Below are 19,733 nucleotides of genomic sequence, written 5' to 3'. Positions count from 1 at the left end.
GTCATGGCTTGTATTCTCTCTCTCTCTCTCTCTCTCTCTCTCTCTCTGTGTGTGTGTGTGTGTGTGTGTGTGTGTGTGCCTTTCTCCCTCTCCTTTCCCCCTTTCTACTTGTTTTCTCGATGTCCTTCAACATATTTCTGCTTTATCCTCTCTTTAATTCATATTTCTTGGAAGGAAAAAGAAAATAGTCATTTAGAACATTTATGCATTCTCTCGCCAGAGACCTGCTAAAAACAGCTCACAAAATCAAAGCTATACAATAAAAGCATCAAAACCAAAGCACAATAATTATCAGCGATAAATGGCCACGAACGAAGCCACTATAACAAACCACCGCAGAAGTCGGCACGCAGCTACCTAAAAAGGGCAATTGTCAGGCTGGAACCAGCTCTCAGAAAACAACTAAAGTATATGGCATCCATCGGTTTGAAGCCTAAGCAAAAAGAAGTGTTTTTGTCTGGCACCAGATGAACCTGAGTAGGAAGGGCATTCCCAAAAGTAAAGTGTCACCCCTGAAAGAGCCCTGCCTGTTGTTGACACAGCTTCACCACTGCAGGTGGGAGCACAAACAGCAAACCTCCAGAAAGAATCTTCACCGCGTGGAACGAAATGGTACAGTGTTTATTGATGTCTCTAGTATTGCCGAAAACACTTTTAAGTTGGCCCACGTAACCTTGGCTTTCATTCTTTTGGGGTTCATTAATCTCTCCTTTCACTCGGGAGTGCCCAACCTTTTTTGAGCCCGTGGGCATATCTGGAGTTCTGACATAAAATGGTGGCCACAAAATGGCTGCTGCAGGAGGAGGAGCCAGCAACAAAATTATTGTCACAGCTGAACTTCTGTAACGTAGTGCACATTCTTGTGCTGTAAAGTCAGCTGCTGTCAAAGCAACATTTTAAAGAATCTGCCCAGCCAATCAAATCTCCAATAGTCAAATCAGAAGCCTTGCTGGGCAAAAGCCCTTCCTCCCGCCCCCCCCCCCTTCCTCAAAACACTTTGTGGGTACCAGGAAAAGTCACAGCAGGTACTATGGCGTGCATACTGGGGGGCTCTGTTCTAACTGAACACCAGTGGCCTAGGGCAAAGTTTCAGTTTCTGAGAAACTTGTCCCTAATTCCTGATCTGCTCATGAAGAAACAGCTAATAAGCTTGCACAAAGCTCCTGGGTGCCTAACTCAGTTTGGAAACCACTGTACTGAAGAAGGAGATACTGTTGCCTGACAGTTAAGAGAGTACAAATAATTGCTTGCCCTGCTGTAGATAATGTCCGTCTATATGCTAGGATTAGTTGCTAAAAGCCAGGGACAATTCATGTATACATATATTTGTACTGGTCTGAAATATCACATAAAACACATTCCCTTTGTGTACTTGAGGCTGGATATCATGTTTATGTAAGCAGAAGGCACCTCAGGGTGGCAATCCTTCCCCCCACCTACCCTGTTTCCACTACAGTCCTCTGTGAATCCTGAAACTGGGGGCTGTGGAACATGCATGGAGAAAAACCACAGTTAGGAGAAGCAATCTGGTGAAGTCAACGCATCTTTAATTAATGGGCATCTTGGTCTTCCGAACTTCCACCAGAGGATGAGCAAATTGACGTGATTTCACCCTTTTCCCCTTTCTCACCTGCAGTTGCCCCCCAACAGCTTTGTTCTGTTGGGTTTTTTTGGCCACAGGAGACCGACAACCTCAGCTATGCCCGATCAAGGGTCATAGAGAACTGTTGTGGGGGAAAGATCCATTTTCTGTTCATAAAACCATCATTTCCAACCCATTCTACAATAACAACGTTACATAAATGATTCCACATTCAGGGAAGGTGACCAGATCTGTGTGTGAAGCACTCTGAACTCTCAGCAGCTACATAAATGCTGTGATTATTCTTCTGTAAAGATATTAATAATTGATGGAGGGTTTATTATATGTTCAGAAACAAGAGACCAACGTCTCTAAACTGCTTTGTTTTCACATTTTCAGCTGATTCCCAGTTTATTCATATCACCCTTCGGGCAGTGATATGAAGCTGATTGCTGGGTAATTTTTGCCAAAATCCAGCCTACAAGGATCAAGGACCAAAACGGGGCTCCGATGATAGATTTCCAGCAAGGCAGTAAAACAGAACTATTGAAGTCTGCCCCAAATATGAATATGAGCATATTGTGTTTTTAAACTGGTGGCTTTTTATGCTGTTGCGATGGATTTTATTTATTGTTCTAATATTTAGTGTTTTTAATTAAACAATTTCACTTAGTCCCATCATATTTTTGTTTGGCTGGATTCTGACTTGGTCAGGAGGAGAACAAGCATGTAAATATTTTAAATTTACAAGTTTATATTTCCAAATTGTCTTTTGGAAAATAATAGCAACAGTCTGGCTGGCATATTCCCCCCCCCCCTTCTTTTTCATCCAGAGCTATCACCCTGTTTCCTCAACGATTCTTACATTATTTTGCTCCTTGCATGTCTTGTGCAAGATTGTAAATCAGATTTTTTTTAATCTGCAAAAAGTTAATGTTTAATAGCTCACCCGGGAGTGTTGTTTGATGTTTACACTTCCTTTGACTAACCTAATTTGTAGAGTGAATTAAAGTTATACGAGACCCTGACTTGGCAACTGAGTTACTAGCATCCGTTGCCCAGAAACTATCGTCTTATTCAGTCCAACATGCTTCAGAATAAAATATTTCAATTTTGTGTTCTATTTCCACCACCACCCCCTTCCCCAGCAATGTTCGCACCCTTCCAATTGGCTGGTGAAAGCTGTTATTGCCTAGACGGTTACAGCTTGCTGCACAAACATTATTTTTCTGCAAGGGCTCGAGCCACAGACTGGGACAAAGCCCCACAGCCTCTGCAGGCTGACAGCTAGCTTGCAACAAGAAACCTTTTAAAACTAGGTTGGCCCCAAACCAGAAAAGAATGGGAGGAAAGGGGGAAACCTAATTAGCTGCAACTATAAAACATGTAAAATAGTTGGGTGTGTCTCAAAATTTTCCTCAAAATTGAGGAAATACTGCTAGTGATTGTTTTCCGAAGAGACCTGTTACAGAAAGAGATGGATTTACTTGTCTTGTGTCATAATCAAATGTATTTTACCTACTACTTGCTTTTTCGCGAGTTGACCTTTTAGTAAACAGTCACCGACTGTATAAGTACAATAATAATTATATTAGTGTCACAAATATTCCTTCTTGTAAATACCATAGACTATGTAATATTTCATATAGTGCTTCTAGTACTCTTATTATAGATTATGTAATATTTTGAATAGTGCTTCTAGTACTCTTTTGTCTATATATATACTATGGTAACGGTACCTTGAAACTGACGTACCCTGATCTTATACTACTGGTCGTTGACTGTAAATAAAATGACTTATGAGTATTTACTTGTCCACTTGCACTACACACACTTAATTATTAGAATTTCAGGTTGGGAAATACCTGGAAATTTGGGGAGTGGAGACTGAGAAGAGTGGGGTTTGGGGAGGGGAGGGACTTCAATGGGGTAAAGCACCACAGAGTCCACCTTCTGAAATAGCCATTTTCTCCAAATGAACTGATTGCTTAGTGACAATGATCTCCGGAGACCACCAACCACCACCTGTAGGTTGGCGTCTCTATATATTGGTAGCGTGGCTCCCTGCCACTCCCATTTGAGAGAACGGGAGATGGCTGCCCAGGAGAGAAGAGCTCACACATCAGCCCACATCAGCCACTGCTTCAAGGAGGGGTGATGTTGGAAGCCTTTTGATATGGACAACTAATGAGACTGCAATGTTTTTGTTGCTCAGCTAACACAGGTTTAACTGAAAAGATGACTACATTTAACGAACCAGCAGGGACATCTTTGAAAATTAATCTGTAAAATTATTCCCCCCCCCCAAAAGCATTCCTTTTGTGTGAGAGAAGGAAAATTGCTTCTCTCAAGATGGTGTCTATGACTGATGCACGCATCATCTAAAAACAAAAAGGCATGCTTTTTTATTCATAGGCATTGCTTTTATTCACATGCATAAGATATTCAGATTCAGCCAGTCATAATCCAAGTAAAGCATTTAAAGTGAATTGTCTAAGATTCCATTCACAAGGTGACAGAGCCTTTCTTCAATGAGCACAACTTCCATCCAGAGACACTTAAGCTCTTTGGCCCCTGTCAGAGCTGGTGCACACCAGGGGCAGATCTGCCAGAGGAAATGTGGGGTCACGTGTCCCTGGGAACTACCCATTTGATCATATGGGGGGCGCAAAATCACGCCACCATGTGATTAAGCTGCCAGGGGCCCCTCCACCTTTATCGGAGGCCACGCCTGCCTTGCTTGAGCAGGCGCAGCCTCTGATGGAGGTGAGGGTGCGGCCCGCTGGGCACCCCGTGCCTGTGCTGCTGCCACCTCTGGCCGGGCTGCTACCGCACCAAACTTGAGCAGAGGCGCAGCCTCCGGAGCATGAGAGGTGGGGGGGTGGAGCCTCTGTGCCCGCAGCATAATTCCTGGGTGGCCTCCAGCTTACTGGGACTGCTGCTGCTCCCCCATTGGAGGCCGCAACTGCTCCATTAGAGGTGGGGGTGACTTCTGGGAGGCATAAATGGGGCCAGGCGTGGGGGCGTGGGGGGAGCGCAAAATAATGGCCTGCCCCAGGCGCCATTTTCCTCTGGTACGCCTCTGTTGCAAACTCTTGTATTTTTCTTGTATTTTCGTTTAAGCACATTCTCTGCTAACCTTCCATCGTGTGACATCCTCTGCTATCTTGTGACCGCTCAATCTGCATTTTCTTCATCTTTTGCTTCCCCCCATACCACAGGTCTTCCTCAAACCCTCTCTCTGCCCAACTTCCCCCTGCCCCATTTCGTCCTTGAAGCTCCATTTTGGGGGTTTATTTACTACCACTGTCTATAACCCTTTGCTGTCTCCCAGGACAACAGCACAACATTCACATCAAGTTGACGGACCTTCTGGAATGGCTGGTTTGCTGCAATGTGTGAGAAAGATGCGTGCCAATTCCACCCTCTCACTCTAAACACAGGAAGAAAAGGCACAGGGACAATGGATGGGCATTCTACCCGTCACACTCCCACTTCTGATCCTTAGATGTTCCCACATCAGGAGGAGCAGCAATAATTTGTGGTTGACCAGGGTGGGGGCACACAAAGAGGCAGGCTTGACACAGAGCTTTAGTATAGCTCAGTGATCCTTCCAAACAACCCTTCACTGTAGAGAGTCAGCATGGTACGGTTAAGAGCAATAGACTCTAATCTGGAGAACCAAGTTTGATTCCCCACTCCTCCACATGAGCAGCGAACTCTTATCTGGTGAACTGGATTTGTTTCTCCACTCCTCCACATGAAGCCTGCACCATTGGTGACTCGGGTTGGGCTGAAGCTCTCAGTTCTGGCATGGAACTCTCTCTCAGCCCTCGGCCTACCTAGCAAGGTGTACACTGTTATGTGAGGACTGAGGAAGGAAAGGAGTTTTAGTAAGCTGCCCTGAGTCTCCCTTTACAGGAGAGAAAGGACGTATATCCAAACTCTCTTTCTCTTTCTTTTTTTTTTACTCTCTTCAGCTTTCACTCCAAGATGAAAGTAAGAGCATTTTATGCTCTTACAATACCACCATTTTCACTTCAGAAATAACTGACAGCATCCCTTCCTTCATGAACTTGCATTATGGTACTTGGGAAAGGAGCATGGCTCTAATCTGGAGAACCAGGTTTGATTCCCTGCTCCTCCACATAAGCGGTGAACCAGATTTATTTCTGCACTCCTGTGGGTTACCTTGGGCTAGTCACAGTTCTCTCAGGGCTCTCTCAGCCCCACCTACCTCACAAGGTGTCTCTTGTAGGGTTAGGATGGGAAAGGAGTTTTTTTTTTACAATGCAGATAACAAACTCTACACTGCCTTTATTGATTTAAAGGCTGCCTTTGACTCTGTGCTGAGAGAACTTCTCTGGGCAAAACTGGCTGCCCTCAACATTGATGCCAGACTCTTGTTCTTAATTAGGCAACTGCACACAAATACCAGTTGCCGGATCAAGTGTTCCCACAAAGGCCTTTTGACAGACAGTATTCCAATTTCCAAAGGGGTCAAACAGGAGGACTGCGTCCTGGCTCCCCACTCTTTTCTAATCTTTTCTTAAAGTGACCTCCTCTGCTCTGCTACTCTCAGCAGTGAACAGCCATGCCCCAAAACTGGGTACATCCTATGTATGAATTCTGCTCTATGCAGATGACACTGTCCTTCTCTCTCGATCCAGAGTTGGCCTCAGATGCTTAATGAAGGCTGTGTGGATTACTGTGAATCCAACAGACTGACTATTATTAATTATGAAAAAAAACAAGGTATTTGAGTCATTCTCTAGGAGCTTTAAGAAGCTACATGGGCAATGAAAAGCACCCAAAATAGAACAGGTTAAGTGCTATAACAATACCTTGGCCTCTCAATTTCCTCCCCTTTAACCTTTCATGGGCAACCCAGAGGAAGGGTGCTCTCCTAGCTACATCCTAATAACAAGTATAGTCAAGCATTTACTACATTTCTTTGCTACAGCAGTGGCCACTCCTTTATCCCTCCTGCTCCTCAAATTTTTTCAAGGCTAATGCCAAAGTCGCCTCAAGATTGCTTTACGGAGTCCCAATTTGGATTCAAGCTATTAACCACTCCTTGAATTCTCTTCAATCCAAAATTTTTCATAAGATAACTGGACTCCTAAATTGCGTGCCCTATGCAGCCCTTTGTCTGGATTTAGGTCAAAACTCCTTGGAAGGCTTTTAGATTCTGGCTGCAAATTCACTTTCTCTCAGACTGTAATTCCCTGGTCCACCGTCTGCTCTCTGACACCCATTCCAACCCCTGGTTTTCCATAATTGAAGAAAAAATGGCCTCTATTGGACTGTCAGTGGGAAAGGAGTTTGTAAGCCCCTTTGAGTCTCCTTACAGGAGATAAAAGGGTGTGTGTGTACAAATCCAAGCTCCTCTTCTTCAGAGAACCAGGTGCACAAAGTCCCAGTCCCAATCCTTGGCACCTCCCCATGAAAGGATCAGGTGATGGTTATGTAAAAGTTCTCTGCCTGGAATCTTGGAGAGTCTTTGCCAGTCAGAGCAATCAATACCAGCCTTGACAGACCAAGGCTCTGATGTAGAAGAAGGCAGTTTTATGTGTTCATGTTCTTTGCTGAAGAATCCTCTCTGAAGGCTAAGTGTGTAGCTTCCCCACAACAACTTGTCCTGAGCTGTCTTCTGAAATAGTTGTACTACTCAGCTAGGGTTGCCAGCTTTCGGCTGAGAAAATTCTAGAGATTTTGAGGTCTGAGGGGAGTTTTTTGAGGCCTGGAGATCAGCTGTAACGTCAGGAGATCTCGAGGACTCACCTGGAAGCTGGCACCCCATACTCAATTGACCACAATTTCTTAAAAACCTGAAGATGCTTAATAACATTTCAAGTTTGTGCCTGTTGTATAGGAACTGCAAGTCACAGACATTCAGCAACATGCAGTCTTCTAGTGCGCCTAGAAAAAGATAGCACTCATCTGCATCTCAAACAACTATTTTTTAAAAAAGCATTCTACAGCTCTTCCTCCCCCTCAAGATAAAATAGGCCTTTATCAGGGACGAATACAAGACTGATCTTAATAAAGAGTCTGGGAGCACACACTGTAAACTTGTCAGCAGAATTATTATCTTCGTGTTATTGATGGGAGGGTTGAGGCCGGCAGAGGCTTGTGGGTCTGCTGCCAAGACTTCCCACCTTACTTCCTTACCCGCTGTGGAACACCAACACTCCAGAATTACATTCCAAGTCAGGGGTGTCCAACTCTGGCGCTTTAGATGTTCATGGACTACAATTCGCAATTGGCTATGCCAGCAGGGGCTGATGGGAATTGCAGTCCATGAACATCTGAAGCGTCAGATTTGGACACCCCTGTTCCAAGGAGTATTAATAATTAGGAATAAAGAGGAACCTTTATAAAGGACTGAGGTTTCTACTGTCTTAGAAGGTTTCATGCTACCCTGACATTTAATGTATAACACAGAGAGTCTAAAATTGTATTTTTAGTTATGCTTCTGGGTTGGTATTCTGATTATATCACAGCTTGAAAAAAAAGAAAAGAAAATTAATCCCAATTAACCTTCAATGACGCCTTGATGGGCAAATAAAAAAATGTACCATTGTTGGAAACTGTTTCCCAATTGACTTTTCTGTTCACATTCAGTGATGGGAAAGGCATTTGTTTTGGAGCGGGATGCGCTGCTGCTCTGCCATTCCTTCAGTTTCACAAGAACTTCAAGTTCTGTGTTTTGAAACATCCCTTCTTCGGGGCTGACTCAAGACACTAATGTGCTTTTGACTGACTCTTGATCTGCTGCCGTAGTGCAGAAACCCGAGAACAAAATGTTACCAGTGTTCAATTGAGTGCCTAAAGGAACATATCAGCTTAACACCGGGTTCCTTAATTCTGTAAAGACCTCCGTTTCACATCTCACTAATTTGATTTCTGAAAGTCTATTCCTGGACTCCAAACCCACAAAGAATCAAGAAAAGTGTGTGTGTGCGTGTGTGCGCAGGGGCTGCTGGTGGTGGTGGTGCAGGCACAGCCGTGATCTCCTCTTAAATTCAGCTCTTGTGCTTACCAGAAATGCTACATTGCAGGTTTTTACAATTAACATTCCAGCCATGTACGCAACTCTGGATGAAGCTAATAAATTCTTTCAAGCACACATTCAGCTTATTTTTTTAATCATTTGATGTCAGTGGTGGGCAGAGACATTCCTCTGGCTCCCCCCCCCCCTTTCTCTTGCTATTGGAAATGGAGATTTTTATCTGTCCCCTTTGCAACCCTCTTATGTACCCCGGAACTATTTTTGGGCTCAGCATGCTGGTAACAGATTAATTTTAGAAGCGAGAAACATCAAGTTGGGTATTTGGGTTTTGACATATGAGTAGCCTGTTATAATGTTACAGATTCCCTCCCCTTAAATTAAATATTGGAGGAAATTAGAGCCGATTGTGGCTCATGGAAAGTTTTTGTCTTCCAAACAGCCCTCTGCGATAAATGCCAAACTCAGTGAAAATACTATGACTGCGATATTCTTTTTCTTTTTTAAAAAGGTTGCTCATGTTTTAAAGCTTATTATGCAAAGTGGTTAACATTTCATTCCTAATAATAGATGACTCCTATCACATTTCCATCTTTTATTTCTACATCTTTGAAGTCTGGCCATATAAAGGCTGTTTGCAGAACCACAGGAAAGTTTAAGCAAACATGACTTAGAATGATTCATAAGAGCAGGAATTTGCAATGAAATCTGATTGGGGGGGAGGAGGAGGGAGAAAGTGGGGGCGGGCGCTTGTGTCTGTATCAAAGGAAATGAAATGTTTGCAATATTTTCCAGTTGATAAATTTATTAAAGCATTTCAGAGTTATGTAGCCTGAACACTGCTGACATAAACAATCTTTGACCTGAAACAGATTATATTCGACTCTGCAGGGAAGGCAGAATTAGGGTATGTGTGTGGAGAAGCAGGATTCCTAGATTTCAAAAACTGTCCTAAGGTTATTGTGGCCCTTAATTAACCGCTTACATTAAGAAAAAGAAAATTTTAAATGTCAACTTCATGGTTTATCACCCAGGCAAATGTTTTGCAAGACTTTCTGTCTTTCCAGAGCCCTTCCTATGTGGATAGACTGTTGAAGGACCCTTCTTTTCCTGATCATAACAAATCCATGCATCGCAAAGGATTCTTGGGAGTGTTCAAGGCCACACTCGAAGTAAACAAAGTGTGTCATCTGGACACTTTCACTCCCTTTAGGGTTGCTGGCAGAATGAAAGTGGTGGTGGTGAGATGCTCTGCAAATGAGCATTGCTGATGCTGTGACGTCAGTTCTGGTTGCATATCCCTAGGCGACATCACAGGAATTCCCCAGATCTCTGCGTAGTTTGAAAAGCAGAGGGTGAGGAAATATAAATCCCCAAAGCCAACAACACAATCCACGTAATACCTTTTAATGTGACCAATCTAATGTCCCGTAACAGTGAACAGCAGAGAGGTTACTTATCTGCTGGGGGCAGGAGATCTCCCACTCCAACCACTTGTTGCCTGTTACTGACCCAAAATAATAATATTGGTGCTGGCACAATCACTTCCAGAGAAAACACAGAAGTGGCCCCGCTGGGAGTCACTAGAAACTTCATAGTTCTCCTACAGAGTGTTGGGTGATTCCTAGAGCAGAGTGATGTTGCTTCTGGGCTTTCCCTATTGTGCCAATCGCACCCCCATCTCCCCCCTCCCCCTGCCTTCTGGCTGTTACCAATCAACAGCTGACAACCCCCAGGCCACTGAGCAATCTTTTGAGTTCCCAAGAACACTTCCTTAGGACAGATTTTTTTAAAAAAATTGTTCTAGGAAGAGGAAAACAGTAAATGTGTCAGGTCATCATGATTTCACGATCCTCTTATGTACCCTTTTTATTTTAGAACAAGTAATTCCCCGTACATTTTTATGGTCCTCTTTGCATGAGCTTCCCTTCTGCCTGCTGGCCAGGCCCCGGCTGCAAAAGGAAATTAATTTGTTGCTACACATTGGCAGGCTTTCCACTTTCAAGAATGTAAGCAATCTTTCTTTGTTTTCCAGATATAGTTAATCTGGCAGTTAAAATACTTTGGAAACATTTTGATGACTTATCTGGAAAAGTAGCTTTGGCGTTTTTCAAAAGAAAAGCTTCGTACTGTGTGCGGGTGGGGGGGTGAGGGGGGGAGAAAAAGATACAAGATGGGTTTGTTTTAAGATACACTATTGACTTAGAGATCATAATGTAGCCCCACCCAAGCAATTATTACAGAGAGACAAGAGACGCCTCCATACCTTGCTCTCTGACACAGTCTTGAGTGGGGAAACAAAACACAATAAAAGAGATCAGCCCATCGCTGTTACAGTTGGGTGAATTGCAAGTTGTGTTTATTAGAGTCAGCTGAACCCTGTTTTGCATCGAAAAGGGGAGGCCTGCTTGCAATCGAGAACACATTTCCATTAAACTAAAATAAAATTGCATTAAGATGATGGAAGAAGGTATGACAATGAAACCCTCTGTAAGATAACTTTGGCGCTACTATTTACAGTTCAAGTCCCTACAGGAAGGAAAAATAACAGAATTCTACAATTCTTGTTTTTATGCTCCCCCTCCAAACATAGGCTCTGCCATGAAATCCTTCATCCAAAAAGCATCTGAAAGAAAACAAAGCAGAGTGGGGGGGAGGGAGGGGGAAGGGAGAGTAACTTTTAACCATATTTCCCCTTCTTTTGTTTACAAAAGGTAAGGAGGAAGTGGCCTAGATTACAATTATATTTTTGCAATCATACCTGTGCTCTGCAGTAGCCTATAATCAGCGCGATTGTTTGAAGGGACTTTCCAATCCAACCAACTCCCAACAAGGTAATTTAAGATTACATGTTAATTCTGGAATACACGAAAAGCCTGGCAGTTAATATAATCAAGTGAGGCCCTAAAACTTGGTGGACTTCCACAGCAAAACAGAGCAGCTATTTTCAAAAATCTCAAGGGACTTTTTGTTTGTTCTATCTAAATTATTAAAGATATTGTATTTACTCCAGCTTTCGGGGTGTTTTTTTTTTAAAGAAAGGGATCACTGATTCCCTTTCTTGTTAGATTAACCATTAAAAAGAAGGCAGACGAAGCTCAATAATACCGTGGATTTTTATGACTAATCGGGACTTGGCAGCTGCAATATTTTCTTCTGTAGTCAAACTTTAATATTCTTTTTGGCCTTATGTAAACCCCCCTCCCGAACGGTGTTACACAAGCTACTTATTAAGTATTACAAAAGACTTTGATTTAACACCTGACCAAATCAGCAATTTTTTTTTGTTTTTGCATTGGCAAGCATCACCCAGTTAGGGCTGTATGTTTAATTGGTTCCCGTGGCAGGTTAACCAGTTCGAGTCGATTAATTGGAGTGGATAAGGGGGCAACTGAAGGACTGGGCTGCTTATCTTCCGGGGCAAATGTGTGTTCTAGTAACCAATCAGAAAATATGAACTATTTATTTTGAGATTTATAGACCACATGTCTCAGTGGGAGACCTAAAGCAGTTTTCAACATCATTCTCCTCTGTTTTGCTTTATTCTCATAACCACCACTCTGTGGTGGGTCAGGCTGAAAGCGAGTGATTGACCCAAAGCCACTCAGTGAGTTTGCATGGCAGAGTAGGGATCTGTACTGGGATCACCCAGATCCTGGTCCAACACCCTAACCCAGTGATGGCCAACCTTTTCGAGACCGAGTGCCCAAACTGCAACCCAAACCCCACTTATTTATCGCAAAGTGCCAACACGGCAATTTAACCCGAATACTGCGGTTTTAGTTTAGGAAAAACAGTTGGCTCTGAGGCACGCGTTACTCAGGAGTAAGCTTGGTGGTAGTTGGTGGCTTTGCTTTGAAGCAGCCGTGCAAACGCTTCGAACGGGTGACTCACGACCCTAGGAGGGTTTACTCAGAAGCAAGCCCACCCCACATGACGAACTCGTGACACCCGTGCCATAGGTCCGCCACCACTGCCCTAACCAATTCACAGTACTGGCTTTCCACAGTGAAACAAGCAAAATCTCCTACACAACTTTTATGATTAATCTTCCTAATACATTTTATGCCTTTCTTCATCCAAGCAGCTCCGGGCAGTTCTGCCTTTTCCAAAACAACCTTGTTAGGTAGGCAAGAGAGAGAGAGAGAGAGAGAGAGAGAGAGAGAGAGAGAGAGAGAGAGAGAGAGAGAGGAATGAATGAATGAATGAATGAATGAATGAATGCTCGGCCCAATGTAAACTTAATGGCTGTGTGAGGATTTGCACTCACATATTCCAGATCCTAGTGTGACACTTTCACCATTACAGTTTCAGACTATTATTAGTAGTAGTACTTCTTACTTCTACATCCATGGCACCGCACAAAAACCTCTCCAAACGTCATGTCCCTGAGTTGCAACCATCTCCATTTGGGCCCTTGGGAATCACCCAAAAGGAGGGAAGGGCAAGGCGAGTTAATTAGCTGTGGATTCGTGACAGAGTAACTTCTTTTCTTGCCAAAAGTCCCAGCATCAATCCCTCGCATTTCCAGTTAAAGGATCTCAAGTAGCAGGTGCTGGGGAAGCCTTCTTTCTGCCTTGGAGTCCTGACAGCAGCTGCCAGCCAGAGCTGACAACACTAATCCAGATAAGGCTACCGTGACAAGCAGCTTCATACATATTCTGAAAACGAGGGATCAGGGTAAGCACATGCAGATCCAACTGGGGCTGACAGCTGTGGATGTAAAAAAAAATGATGCTCGCTCCTACTGAGCTGGACAATTGATCTGGCCATCTTGTCTACTCTGACTGGCAGCTGCTCTCCAGGGTCTCAAGCAGAAAGGTCCTTCACAACATCACCCAGCCTGATGCTTTTGAAGTGGGGCACTGGAGACTGAAGTGGCAACCTGCTACACACAAGGCAAGACCTCTTCCACTGAATCACAGTCCCTTATTTACCTTTACTGTCTCTGTCAGGAGCTGAAATATGGCACCATCAAGCAACATCAGGAAAAAAATCACATCAGTTACTCTAAAAGGTGTGCGCAATGAAGTCCTGTCAATAGACAACCTTATTTAAATGCAAAGGGACTTGATCCCACAAAAGGCATTTGATTGCACCATGAAAACGTTGATTCACCAGCCCTTCATACAATGGTGGGAGGAAAATGTATTTTAAGTCACTACAATTTAAATTACCAATTGAGGCATGTTCTGAAAGACATGATAAGAATCTCACTGGAGATTATTTTTCCTGGGACTGTTTGATGTGCCACGTTTGAGCTCCCAGCCGTGAATGTAAAGGAGCACTTTTCAACTTTCCCAACCTTTGATGCATTGTTAGTGAAGTTGCAACAACAAACAGCAGGTGTCTCCACTTGGCTGAGCTACACTTTCAAGTAGGGCCCTGCCAAGGAGAGGCTTAAGGTTAGCCCTGAATCTCTTCTGTTTCTTCCTCTTGTTGGATTGGGCTGTTGCACAGTTGTATAAACAGAGAGGACAGGCAGCGGTGTATTTTTGTACAAGTTTATACCAGATTCTGCCTTTGTGGTGTCCCTCGAGATACACAGATCAGCTCAGACTGGATTGATTGGCCCTATTCTTACAACAAAAATGTTTGGAAAACAACCACATGCATCTTTCAAAAATATTCATAGGGGCTGCATCAGACTGTAGCATAGTGCTGAGCTGCATATTCAGAATAATCAGATGGACTGATGGTTTGGACTGTACCATTTGACCTTGCAGGTAGAATGCTTGCCTGTTTGTGTTGCTCATCCATGTTTAAAAACAAAAGAGTAAAAGGCAGGCAGGAGATGAAGAACACTGTTAAGCCCCTGGTCTTTTCTCCCCCCCCACCCCCCGAGGTTGAGAATGAGAGAATAATGCAACATGAACTGGTACAGTCCAAAGAGAATTGTACAATATCAGGTCTGAAGAACAGACCTGCTAGATGGAACCAAGAGGCCAGCATCTTGCTTCTAGCAATGGCCTCCCGTGGTACAAATGATTCTGAATGAGTGCATCGGCTCTCAGAAGTGGTTTTAACCCATCTGTGTAAGAATGGGCATCAAGATCGCCCTCTATATTGGGCCCACGTGCACTAAAGCCTAGTAAGAAAGACAACACTGCATTTACCTGTAACTGTAGTTCATCGAGTGTCTTCTGTGCATGCACGGATGGCGCAGGTGACGGCCACCTGCAGAGCTGTGACCAGAAAGGCTTCTAGAGCTTTCCAGTGCTTGGTGAACTCTCCCCTCCGGAGCTGAGAGTGGGCTGATTCCCCCCCAAACAGCAGGGAAACAGCGCTTGCCTCAGGCAGATTCTGCATGGGCCCAAAACAGCGGTGTGGAAATGGTGTAAAATGATTTAAAAGGGTGGAAAAAGGTTTACATCATTTTCACACCACTGTTTTTGGCCCATGCAGAATGCGCCTCAGTTCTCTCTTTGCCACTGTGAAGGAGGCCTTGCTCCGTTGAGCACTTCACCTTACCTCAGAATTGTTTCTTCTCTTTGGACAATGGCTTTGGTTAAAAAGTGTGCCGACTGTGGCCCTAAAATGGCCCAGAATGATGAGCACAGTGACTGCTTCTTCTGTCTGGATGAGAGCCACGCTTTCTGTGATTTGTCCATCCAGTTGTCTCTTCACACCAAACCCCAGGCACAAGCGGGCTTCGAAGCTACAGGCTGCTCTTTGGGAGAAGTCTCTTACTTCCCTGCATAATATCTCCCCGAAATTATTTAGCATCTACATGGGATCCCTGGTGCAGCTGGTTCAGAGCATGCTGATGACACACAGCTTTTTCTGTTGAAGGAGGGCCAGCCGGCTGCTGCTCCGGATATTCTGAAATCAAATCCAGCAAAGACAGGGGTCCTGTCGCTGGGGTGAGGGGTGCCAGAACAGGGGTTCAAACTGACAAATCTAAACAGTGAAATTTTAACAACTGCCTGTCCTGTAAAAAGCCTGGGAGTCCCCCCTGTCTATGGAGGGCCAAGTGACACATATGACTAAAGCTGGCTGTTCCCATCTTTGCCAGGGTAGACTGTTGGCCCCCTATCTGTCCCACGCTGATCTTGCCATAGTGATCCATGCAACAGTTGCCTCCAGGCTGGGTTAAAGTAACTTGCTCTATGCTGGTCTGCCCTTGAGACTGCTCCAGAAATTAAAACTGGTCCAGAATGCGGTGGCAAGACTGCTCACTGGGCTTCCGGTTAGGGAGTATATAAGCCCAGTACTCCACCGTCTGCACTTGTTACCTGTCGAATTCTGGATCAAGGTTTTGGTGTTAACCTTTACAGCCTTGAGCGATCTGGGACCATCATATCTTTGGGACCACATCTACCCATATTACCCACGGAGGACTCGTTAGTCCTCTGATAGTAACCTCCTGGTGGTTCCCAGCACCAAGGACAAGTGGCTGACTTCCACAACAGCCAGGGAGTTTCTGGCCCTGGCTCCTACATGGTGGAATTTGCTACCTGCAGATATTAGGGGTCTGTGCAATATCAATGTCAAGGGTGTGCTTTTCCCAGCCATCAAAGGGGTAGAATTGGGTGCGAAGACTCACACCTGGGGAGGGGGCAGCCGGCATCACCTTCTGATATGTTAATGGACCTTTTCCTTTGATGCTTGCAACTGTAGCTAACTAGGAGCGACCCTGGTGCCTTCCTAGTGGGGGTGGGGTGAGGGGTGGTGGCAGGTGGCTGAGAATTATTGTTGCTTTGGCCTTGTGATGCTCAACTCCCAAACATCTCTCTTTCCATTCTGCTATTCTCACATTCCATGGGAAACAGGGAGGGGGGATTTATGGCAGGAACTCTGGGGGAATAAAGGCAACTGTTATTTTCGTGGTCTGGCAGAACTGGCTTCTGAAAGCCCGGTACTTGATGTTATCAACAAAGACTTCTGATCCAGCATCCAGAGTCTGCTTATTGACTTCAGTCTCAAGATCTGACATTAAGCCAGTTCTCCTGGATCCCCGCACCTACGTCCATACATATGTCTGTGGATGGAGCTACGGGCGGGGCGAATGCTGACAGCGGGGCAAGTGGCAACGATGAAACCATCAAGGCCCAAGAGGGGGCTCAGGAGCTGCTCGTCATCCCCGACTTCCCGGTTGGGTGACCTGGGCCATGGCTGGAGGACATCATGCTAGACCTAGACTCCTGGGACCTCTGTGGCCCATCCTCGGGGCGGTGGTCCTCATGGATCTCGGTGCCCCTGCTTCGCCAAATGTTCAATGACAGGAATGGGGATTTTGGACAACAGGGCCGGTACCACCTCAAGGATGCCCTGACACTGACGGCGGGGCCATCACAAGATGTATCAAGAGCTGCTGTTGCTCCAGCGGCAAGTGGCCCTCCTCCCTCTACTAAGCAATTGAAAGCTCTAGAAACTTTCCAGGTAACATCTCTGTGAACAGCCAGTTCCTGTGTATTCCCCATAAGTGTCTGCACTTAAGACAAGACCATGAACAAATCTTTTTGCTGCACTCCATGATGCACAGCCCTTGCTTGGTCCCTTCCTGGTCCCTTCCAATGCAGTCTGACACTGGCAAAGTGAATCTGTTTACCAGGTGCCAGCACAGAGCCAAGTGCAAGCCACTTACTACTCCACATGACCATCAGGCCCAACTACCATAAGCTTCTAGGCAAGGACCATGTCAATTCTAAGCTCCATGCAATGTCCAGCTTAAAGCTGGAATTCAGTATTCTGGTGGTGGAAAGGGCTGTCAAGTCACAGCTGACTTACGGCAGGTAGGGCTTTCAAAGTAAGAGACATAGGTGGTCAACACAGCAACCCTGTACTAACCAGGATCTGACCCTGCTTAGCTACCAAAACCTGGCTAGCCTGACCTATCTGAGCCGGGGCTCAGTAAGTATCAAAAGACACTATCACCTTGTTCCAGGGTTAGCTGCCGTAGGACACATATTTGATTTTCCCCAATAAAATGTATCGCACTTAAAGGAATATGATTGTGTATTGTGTTTCAATATTGTGATCCCAAATGCAGTTTTTTAACACATAGTTTAAATTAATTGTAAAAGAAAAAGGCTCTCTGACAAGCAAATAACCCTAACGCACAGTAACACAAATCCACAGCAGCATCAGAACGCACTCCTGGACGCTGCATGCCAGACTGTACTTTAGAGCATCAGAATCAGCAGTACAGGAGATCCAGGCCATGAAGTGATGCCTAACCAGGTGGGCCTCGGACCACTTTCCACAACCCAGGGGTGAGGTGCTGGACAGAAGCAGTGCTGAACTGGATGTCACCCAGTGGTTATGTGGGAGTGCGGTGCCGACAAAAGAGGTGTGAGGTTTCTGTTGCACAGACCAGATGGCGGGTGCATCGCTTACCTGGCACCAAACGTGCCTTGCTAATCAAAGCGTGCAAAAGTATTTGCAAGAAACAACGAGCATCAGTCCAAAATGGAACAGCTTGTGGCAGCAACATCTTGTATACATATGTTTCTAGAAATACCAATTGGCATCTAGATTAGCTTTCTAAATTGTTTCAGGGAGAGAAAGAGAGAGGCAGAGAGTGGCGGGGGGAGCTCGGCTGGCATCAGATTTTTGCTGCTTCAGCATCTGTTGCTAATTCTATTAATTTTTGTTTATACAGGATTTCCTCCCCCCTTCCTGCCTAAACATTCTAAAAAGCACAGAGAGAGAGAGAGAGAGAGAGAGAGAGAGAGAGACAGAGAGAGAGATTTGGTTTTGTCCAGTCAGCTTCAATTAGAAAGAGGTTGCAGATTTTGAAAGAGGGGGGGATCCCAGGAGGCCATTGACAAAAACCCTACGAAAAATGACCAAATTGCAACAGATGCTGCCACTAAATGGGACGACACAAACCTGTTCCGCATGGTTTGTTTCACTGGTTCTGGCCTCATACTGATTTGGTTTATCCCAATTTCCAAACCCATTTTTTGTGCCTTCAGTTTTCACTTGTGTCCCCTGCCCAGGTATTCCCCCCCACTCCCGTTATTTATTCTATTTAGTTCATCCTTCTAAAAATATTATTCATAGGCTGCTGATCCTCAACGAGTCGGGCTCACTTTCGAGATCACTTTTACCCTGAGCTTTTTCTGGGAGCTGATTTTGAGCCATTTTTTCCCCTCAAGCATAATGTTTTTGGTGGGTTTCTTTGTCCCGCCCACTGGTACCCACCTCCAGCGTACTTTTCCTGACTAGACTGAGGTATGATCTAGTTCCCTTCCACCCTGAAGATGAGAGGTTGTTTGGCACCAAAATGCTGATATATCGCTAGAGCTTTGTAACAATAGGTTCTCTACCTTGCAAGGTTTTACCCAAGTGGAACTGCAGAGCCTTCCAGTCAAACGCTGTCAGGGCTGCGCCATACTTGGCCTGGCAATTCGCACGTACACAGCCTCAATGCAGATGGTCCAGCTATTATCATCGCCCAAGGCCGTGGGCCTCTTTCTTTTGCTGGCAAGTAACTAGCAATAGTGCTTAAACGGTTTCTCCTTATCAGCCTTCTTAAGGGAGTAAACTGCCTGTCCAAAAAACAATCTCTCTCTCTCACTGTCCTTTCACATGCTGATATTATGGGAATGCAAGGGTGGGGGGATACTGGGTTGAGTCAAACTGTAACCTTCAGGTATATACCAGGGGCCAGAGAGCCAAACCTCAGTTTCGGCTATCTGGCCATTGGGCTGACACAGTTCTAATAAAGCTCTTGAACCATTCTTGAGACTTGTTATTGACCTTACAAAAACTTACTATTGTTACAAACAAAATGGCCGCCATTATGATGGGTTTGGAGCATCTGGAAGGAGAGCTGCTACCTGCAGAGGTTCATTAGCCAGCACTGGACCACTTTAAGTCAGAGGTGGAGGGTGACTCTTACCTTCCCTGCAACAATGCTCCCAAGAACAGTGGCTGTGATCGCAGTTTGAATTTGCTTACTTATTTTTATGATACTTTGGCCCCTAAATTGGGACATTTTTCTCCCCTCTTTCATCTTAACCCCACAACCTTGTGGGGTAGGATAGGTTGAGAAATAGGGATGCATCAAAAGGCATCCAGCAAGCTTGCATGGCAGAGTAGGGATTCAAGCCCAGTTATCCCAGGTCCTATTCTAGCACTCCACCCAGATTTCTAGGGGCAGCCAACAGTGTCTCTCTGCCTGAAATGGAA

The sequence above is a fragment of the Sphaerodactylus townsendi genome, linkage group LG08 (assembly GCF_021028975.2).
Source record: "Sphaerodactylus townsendi isolate TG3544 linkage group LG08, MPM_Stown_v2.3, whole genome shotgun sequence".
NCBI lineage: Eukaryota > Metazoa > Chordata > Lepidosauria > Squamata > Sphaerodactylidae > Sphaerodactylus > Sphaerodactylus townsendi.
The sequence above is the reverse complement of the archived record's forward strand: the minus strand, read 5'-3'. Positions refer to the sequence as shown.